Here is an 8,559-nt window from a genome sequence, read left to right as displayed (position 1 = left end):
GGTCCCGATAGCAAAAACCCTCAAAAAAAAAAAAAAAAAAAAAAGAAAAGGAAAAAAAAGAAACAGGGTGTCTTACTGTAGCCTAGTAAGCCAGGTTTCCTGTGGATGAAGCATGGGGAGGACTGCTGTTCAGGGCCCTTTAGCTGAGGTAAAAGTGGGGCATATGCTGTCAAGACCTAGACAGCTTGGGGGAGCCCTAGGCTGGTGCTATCCCAGGCTGCCTGGGTGTCGAATAAACCCATTCCATAGAACTTGTGTTAGGTGTCTATCTGCCTGAACTCTGAGAGTTGGTGACCAATGTGCCAAGGACCTGTCCACACCTTGGGTCAGGGTGTCCGGCTGGTCAACCCAGTCCTGGGGTTTGGCACTAGAATGAAGCCCGTACTCATAGATCTAGGGCCTCATGGCTGGAATCAATGACAGTGTGTGGAAGCCCAAGAGCACAGTCCACCTCCCAGGTAGTGGGTAGGAAGTTTTATCTCATCCTCCCCTCATCACGGGTGCCACCATGAATGGGAGGACAGCAAACATCACCTGCCAAGGACTAGGGAGTAGAGATTTTAGGCGAGAAGCCACCTATTCCCTGGGTGTGGGGTTGGATGTGTTTTTGTGTGCGTGTGAGAGTGTATTGTGTCAGGGACCAGCAGTTGGAGTAATGGCTATGTCGCTGGACTCCCATGTAGTTGACTGTGGTCCTTGAAACTCACGCCGGGGGCGTGTGCGTGCGTGCCCAAGATCCCGAGAGGAGAAGGGAGGAGAAGGGATTGCGGTATGGCCATCCCCCCGGGGAGTGATTTCTCGCTTTCTGTCTTTGTCTGTCTGTCTGGCAAGCGCACACGCTCTATGGCAAAAACCTCTCCAAAGAAAAAAAAAGAGAATGTATGTGTGTCAGTGTGCACGGATGTGTGTGCATATAGTAATCCCTCCCCTATCCACAGGGAAGACACTCCTAGAGCCCCAGGGAATACTTGAAACCATGGGAAGTGCTGAACCCGACACATACATACCTATGACGTTGAATTTATAAATGAGGCACAGAGATTGATAGTGAGTAATGAATTAAACCAATCTTAACAGTACACAGTAATAAAAGGCATATGAATGTGGTCTGTCCTTTAAAACATCTTATACTGGACTCTTCTGTTTTTGAACTATGGTTGACCATGGCTAACAAACTGTGGACGGGGGGACGATTGTATTTGTGTGTGAGTGTGTGTTTACAATCCTTTAAACATGTAAAACCCTTTCTTAGTTTGTAGGGCACACAAAAATAGTCTCTGGGTCAAATTTGGCCCAGGGGACAGTTTGCCAAACCTTGCCTTAAAAGGAAGAAATGTTAAAAAAAAAAAAAAAAGCCAGGAGCAGGAACCTCCAAGAAAGAGTAGATTGTCAAAACCAGAGGGTGTCAGAATAAAGCACACAATTATTCAAGTTTAGGGGGTGTGGAGGTTAAGGTGCTGGATCCCACATGACTGATTGTATGGTTTGAGTCCTGGACCTGACAGCTTGAAAAACATGCCAGGCCCTATGTGTGCATGCAGAAAATCTTGAGATTGGAAGACGAGGGATTGCAGTGTGGTTGATTTCTCACTTTCCCTCTCTCTCTCTTTTTGTCTCTCTTCCTAGAGGGCATGTGTCCTGTAGCAAAAAAAACTAAAGAGATGCAAATTTGGTTCTGGGCTTCCCAGGGAGCTGAGTGAAAATGGGGTCACAGCTATCATCAGAGGAAACCCAGCAGGCCTTCAAAGGTGTCTAGGATCCACACCACCTGAGCGAGTTCAAGTTCAGAGTGAATGCGGACAGAACACAAACAACAAAAACTTTGCCCTATTAAAGGTGGGGTGTCCTGCTAGGACATACAACCAAACTGTTGCAAAACAGGTTCTAACATGTCAGGCATGTTAGAAATGTTTGTGTATGAGCTGATGAGAGAACGCTTCAACAAGTTTATGGAAAAATAGCACGTTAATTTGCTACCCCCAAAAGAGAAATAGAAATCCATGCATAATTTTTTCTTTTTTTTTTCTTTTTTTGGAGAGGTTTTTTCGCTATAGGGCGCGTGCACTCGCCAGACAGACAGAGAGAAACATAGAGACAGAAAGTGAGAAATCACCGGTCACGTCGCAATCCCTTCTCCTCCATTCTCCTCTCAGGATCTTGGGCACGCACGCACATGCGCCCAGTGTGAGTTTTAAGTCACCGGGTCCGGGATGCGAACCGCGGTTGACTACGTGGGAGTCCAGCAACATAGCCATTACGCTAACTGCTGGTTCCCCATAATTTTTTCTTAATATTCATTTTTCATTAATTTTTTGAAGACTCCATGTCTGGGATGATTTCAGAAGGTAAAAATGAGCTCATACAGAGAGAAAAGAAAAAGTCTTTGAATCACACCACAGAAGTCCCTGGAGTTAACAAGCTTTTAGGCCCAGCCTAACTGCAGGGAATGAGGGTCAGGAATCCCAGGGTATTTCTCCTGAGAGGTTCCACTGAGCCGTGGGCCCTGGCCCCAGTGCTCAAACTGAGGCCTTGCTTCCCCTGCTGGCGATGTACACGGCTGGGACTTGGTAATTAAGTCATAAAACACAAGTCTGGCTGTTTAGAGAAGAATTACAAGGCATTGCGGCTTATGAATACAGTAATCCAGCTTAATTAGCACCGACTTGGAGAGCAGTGCGCACACTTCTGGGTTAAATTAGCCCACATCCGAATGCTGACTGCTGCTTATTCTCATCGCGATACACTGAACCGTTTTCATTGTGTGTAATCAAAATAAATGCAGGCCTAGAAAACTGCGCAGGGCAACCCTCAGAAAGGCCTGGAAATGTCCCCGAGGCTGGTTCTTCAGGGCTTCATGTGAAAATGGAATGAAAGAGTGAGAGGACAGATTATTCTTGAAAACTACAATCCAAAAAGATCAGTCCAAGACCATGCAGAGAACTGTCCTTGAGGGGATAGGGGACATGTCCAACATGGGGCTGACCCCAGCAGACAGCCAGGAGGTAGATGAAGAGTGGATTACTGTAGGTGCTGGGCATAGACTGCACCTTTTCCCTTGTCCCCTGTCCTCCTTCTGACAGGCCTGGATTCAGCTCAAAGATCCTACTTTCCAGGCATAGCCATGTCCCAGGGGAAGGCAGACCCCAGCCTAGCTCCAGGAACTATGCTAAGTACTTTCCAACTATTAAACATTTCAGCCTTAAGGGGGAATGTATTATATTCCTTTTTTAAAAAAATAATTAATTTTATTTATCATTATTATTATTTTTAATTTGCTACAGGGCATGTGCACTCATGAGAAACATCCGAATGCTGACTGCTGCTTATTCTCATCGCGATACACTGAACCGTTTTCATTGTGTGTAATCAAAATAAATGCAGGCCTAGAAAACTGCGCAGGGCAACCCTCAGAAAGGCCTGGAAATGTCCCCGAGGCTGGTTCTTCAGGGCTTCATGTGAAAATGGAATGAAAGAGTGAGAGGACAGATTATTCTTGAAAACTACAATCCAAAAAGATCAGTCCAAGACCATGCAGAGAACTGTCCTTGAGGGGATAGGGGACATGTCCAACATGGGGCTGACCCCAGCAGACAGCCAGGAGGTAGATGAAGAGTGGATTACTGTAGGTGCTGGGCATAGACTGCACCTTTTCCCTTGTCCCCTGTCCTCCTTCTGACAGGCCTGGATTCAGCTCAAAGATCCTACTTTCCAGGCATAGCCATGTCCCAGGGGAAGGCAGACCCCAGCCTAGCTCCAGGAACTATGCTAAGTACTTTCCAACTATTAAACATTTCAGCCTTAAGGGGGAATGTATTATATTCCTTTTTTAAAAAAATAATTAATTTTATTTATCATTATTATTATTTTTAATTTGCTACAGGGCATGTGCACTCATGAGAAACAGAGACAGAGACAGAGAAAGCCGCCATGTCCAGAATTTGAACCACAGTCGGCCATATGGGAATCTAGCGGCTTAACCACCAAGTTACCTGCTAGCTCCTAAATTCTTTCTGCTGTTGTAACAAATGACCACATTTACTGGCTTAAAATGCACATCAGCTCAGCTGCAGGGGTGTAGCTGTAGCACAGTGCTCTGCAATGCTGGGAGCCATGTGGGATTTCAGGGTTCAGTTCTTGGGTCGACCTATATATGCTGGGTGTGAACATGCGTGTTTGTGATTCTGGCTAACTGGGAAACACTGATGCCCTGCGGAGAATGCTTCTCTCGCAGGAAATAAATAAAACATACATGCGTGCGTTTATTATCTTGCAGTTCTGAAGCTCAAAAGTCTGGCCCAGATCTCACTGGACTAAAATCAAGGTGTTGGCAGGGCTGGCTCCTTTTGGAGGCTTCAGGGGAGGATACTTCCTGCCTCTTCCAGCTCTGGGAGTCACTGGTGTTCCTTGGCTTGTGGTTGCATCACTCTAGTTTCCTCCTCTATGGTCACCTGGCCTTCTCCCCTGTATGTGTCACTCTTCCTCTGCTTCCCTCTCAAAAGAACACTTATCATGATATATAGACTCACCCACATAACCCAGGATAATCTCAGTCCAAGACCCTCAAGACCCTCAATTTCATTGCATCTACAAAGTCCCTTTAGCCATAGAAGGCTACATCGTCATGGGCTCTGGGGATTCAGACATGCACATCTTGGGGACCATTATTCAGCTGACGATGGGGGATGCATATGTAAGAGCAATTAATTTGGAGGTTGCATGGGAGATACTCCTGGATTTGAAATCTGTCTCTTCCTATGTGACTTGGATAAGCCCTTGTTTGGGGCTGTATTCATTTTCAGCTCTGTTAACAGAGGCTTAGGGGATTAGGAGGGGGAGTATTTTAAAAGAACCATAAAGTGACCAGAAGCTTAAAACAAGAATGCTTGAAGATTGTCTTAAATACGGGAATAGAATGACTGTTCTAGAAGCCAGAACTCTGGTCCCTGTTCTTCTGATAAGGACACTAATCCATTTCACCATGGAGGCTGCACCCTCATAACTTCATCTAACACTGATTGCCTGCCACAGGCCCTGCCTAATACTATTATAATGGAGGGTAGGACTCCAAAATGCAAACTGGGCGGGCGGAGTGGGAGGCGTTCCATAACATCAGCCTGATCAACATCAGCCAGTCTCTTTGAGATACAGAGAGGTCTCTCTACCAACTGAACTGCTTTCTATCTTTCCCAAGGCAGAAGGATCATTACCTTCCTGTAGCCTCATCAGAACAAAAATGTAATTGCTTTGCCTTTAAGAAGCCTCTGCGAGGCTGGGAGAAATGAGATCCTGGTGGCTGTCAATGAAGTACTTAATTAAGCAGAACAGGTAACTCCATCAGTATTATCAAGAAACATGGGAAGCTATATTTTCTTTGGAACTGCTGATACCTGGGGGCCTGGAGGGAGTGAATACCTCTTCTTCCTGATCTCCCTCTAACCCCACACAGGGTGCGTTCTTTCCACCTGCTCTGAAATAATGGTTCACTGGAAAAGTCATAACCGTATCTTTCCTAGGCAATAAGGTGTCATGACTTTTCCAACACCCAGTAACGACCTAGGTCAGTTCCTTAATGCCTGTCTGGCCCCAGGCTGAATGTGCAGTTTGTTGTTAGGAAATGAATGTCTGTCCACCATCCCCAGTGCATATCCTGAAGCCTCAACTCCCCCAATATGGCTGCATTTGGAGATGGGGCCTTAAAGGTTAAATGAGGCCATAAGGGTGGGGCCCTGATCTAAAGTGATTAGTACCCTTGTAAGAAGAGACACCAGAGCCAGAGTGCTGTCTGTCTGTCTGTTCTCCTTCTCCCCACACTGTGAGGATACAGCAAGAAGGTGGGTATCTGCAAGCCAGTAAGAGAGCCCTTACCAAGAACCCAATGGGACGGCACCTTGACTGGGACTTTCAGCCTCAGAACTGTGAGACTAGAAGTATCTGTTAATAAGCTCTCCCTGCCTCCTGCCCAATCTATGGTATTTTGTTACAGCGGCTTGAACTAACATCATAGAATCCGGTGTGACATGACATCTATGGGATGCCCACCAGGCCTCAGTGTCCCTATTGATAAATGGGGACAATAACCTACCCTGCAAGCTGTGGAGGGATTGAATGAAGGCTCAAGCCTCGAGGTGCCTGGACCAGGGAAGACTTAGTCCTGATGTCACCTCCACATGTTCACGACTATTTCAGAAGTCAGTGGGGACCTCCCTGTCCAGCCCGCCCAACCTCTCAGGTTATTTTTTTTTGGGGGTGTCTGTGTTCGATGGGTTGAGATATCAATTCTCACAACATCCTTCTGTGCCGATTCCTAGTTTTGCAAATGAGGCAAGCAAGGAGGAGGTGCCAATGAACCTGCCCAAGATCACAATGGGAGCGTGTGAAGTGGGATCAGAACCCAGGCCTTTTGGCCCCAACCCAGGCTAGTCTGGAGCGTGATGTCCCCAAACAACCCAGGCTGGTGACCAACACACAGACTTTGCCAGAGGAGGTGGACAGGAGGATTTACGAGGTCTGATGAAGACGGATGAGGACAGCCTATTGCTGTGAAAATTTCCTGGTAACACCATAAAATATCTGAGAAACACATGATTTATGGCTGACAGCAGAAGACCGTGAAGTGTGACAGACAGGCATTGCCGGGCCTGATGAGCATGCTGGGCCTTCTGCTGGCACAGCCAGGGCAGGGGGCTGCAGCCTGGCCAGGAGGAGGGACTGTGAAGGGCGAAATACTGAGCCCATGGTCACCTGCTGTCCTCACGCTCCACACAGGAGGGTGGACTTCTGAGTTCTGGGTTCTCTGAGCTACAGTAAAACTGCTAGTCTATCCATAGCATGCTGACCCAGTGACCGCACGGAGGGGCCCTGGTCCACTCTGCTGGGCTAGCTGCCTTGGAGGTGTGTCTGGCTGAAGGCGCATGGTGGGGTGGTGGGTAAACTCGACACGAACAGCTGGCCAGCGCTCCTCAGCACTTTTGGGAATCACCTGAACCCAGCAGGACATCTGAGGGGCGTCTGTAACTCAACACTTCACAGCAGGACTCTCTGTCTCCCACTCCAGCTCAACCCACCCTGGGAGAGCCCCACAACTGTGCAGCTGTGTGTGAAAAACCCAGGGAATCCCCACATCGACCCCGCCCCTCATCTGTGAGTCCTACCCTCCACACAGAACTCAGTCTGACTCCTCTCCACCCCAGCTTTGGATGTGAAACGGCCTCCCAAGGGCCGTCCTGCCCCGTAGTGTCTGGGGCTGCTGCAACAAGGTGCCACAGACGACGCAGCTTAACATAGTGAAATGATTGCTTGCAGATCAGGAGGCCAGAAGTCCAAAAGCGAACCCCTGGAGGCCCTGAAGGAGGATGTGTTCTGCACTTCTCTTCCGGAGCCTCGACATGTCTTGACTTAAAGCTGCATCGCAGCAGGCCCTGCAGGTGACCTTCTCTGTGTCTGCACCTCCTCTCTTCTGACAAAGTCTTCAGTCGTTGGGTTAGGGCCCACCCTAAAAGGAGTTTCATTGAGATCCTTAGCTCATTCACATATGCAAAGACCCTGCTTTCTTTTTTTAAATAATTATTTTATTGAACATTTATTTATTTATTTATTTATTTAAATCTGACCAGAGAGGAACAGAGAGAGAGAGAAGATAAGTGAGAAAGTAAGCTGCCAGGTCCAGGACTTGAACTGTGATCAGCCTTGTGGGAGTCCAGTGCACTTAACCATCATGCCACCTGCCAACCCCAAGACCCTGTTTTCAAATGAGGTTCCTGGTGCTTTTGTGGGGGCCACTATCCAAACCACTATACCCTTCATTCTTTGAAGAGAAGTCAGACAAGCTGGGAGATACATACCAATTCTCGTCACGCTAGAAGTACATCAAACCACTCGCCAGGCCCTAAATGTCTGTGCTCTCCTCTCCCAGCTTCTTCCTTCCCCAGGTGGGTGCAGGACTCCCTCCAAGGCCCCCAGCTGGCTCTGCCTCTGGGCCTTTACAAGCAGCCTTGCCCTGAGCTGACCTCGCCTTTTCACCTTTTCCCCGGAGGTGGACTCTGGCCTCTCCTGAGTCGCTCTGACTTATACTCTATGCAACATCTGCCCTTCTAGAGATCATCTTGATTACTTACGTACTGCCCACCCCTCAGTTCCTCAGGGGTCAGAGGACACTGCATATGCCAAGTGCTTAGAGATACAAGAAGGAAGGAAGAAAAGGATACATTCTCACTTCATTTCCAATCAGAAGATGACCTCACCAACTGGGTGGTCCAAGATGGTAGCCCTAGCCACCTGTGGCCACTTAAATTTTAATCAGCACTAAATAAAATGAAGAATTCAGTCCATTGGTCACACTGGCTGCAATTTATGTGTTCAGCAGCCATGCACCTATAGGGTGGCCATCGGTACTATGTCAGACAGATGGGATGTTTCCAGAAAGTTCTACTGGACATTGTTGCTCGACAACAGTGGATGAGAAAATAAGAAGTTGTTGGTGTTAGGAGGGGTCCTGAGTTTCTCCTTCAACCTTGCCACTCCTCCCACAGAAACTGGGCTGGAGGACAGGCCCAAGTCTCA

The 8,559-nt window shown here is 47.8% G+C and overlaps 2 long non-coding RNA genes across 3 annotated transcripts in view; both read left to right on the top strand.

Moving 5' to 3' along the window:
* Positions 1–1,316, top strand: part of LOC102494679 (uncharacterized) — a 6,926-nt gene extending 5,610 nt beyond the window's left edge. Inside the window, exon 5 of the long non-coding RNA XR_333406.3 lies at positions 939–1,316. This is a non-coding gene — a long non-coding RNA (uncharacterized LOC102494679). The remainder of the gene's footprint in view (positions 1–938) is intronic.
* Positions 1,317–5,223: 3,907 nt separating this feature from the next.
* Positions 5,224–8,296, top strand: LOC102495085 (uncharacterized). Of its 2 annotated transcripts, none has more exons than XR_001370977.2 (3): positions 5,224–5,325; positions 5,984–7,424; positions 7,813–8,296. It is a non-coding gene; the product is annotated as an uncharacterized LOC102495085 (long non-coding RNA). The 2 variants fall into 2 exon arrangements; XR_001370978.2 differs by having other exon boundaries at positions 5,224–6,188; positions 6,309–7,424.
* The last annotated feature ends 263 nt before the right edge of the window (positions 8,297–8,559 follow it).

This window comes from Tupaia chinensis, unplaced genomic scaffold, assembly GCF_000334495.1.
Source record: "Tupaia chinensis unplaced genomic scaffold, TupChi_1.0 Scaffold000047_1, whole genome shotgun sequence".
In the NCBI taxonomy this organism is placed as follows: domain Eukaryota; kingdom Metazoa; phylum Chordata; class Mammalia; order Scandentia; family Tupaiidae; genus Tupaia; species Tupaia belangeri.
The sequence above is the reverse complement of the archived record's forward strand: the minus strand, read 5'-3'. Positions and strand labels throughout refer to the sequence as shown.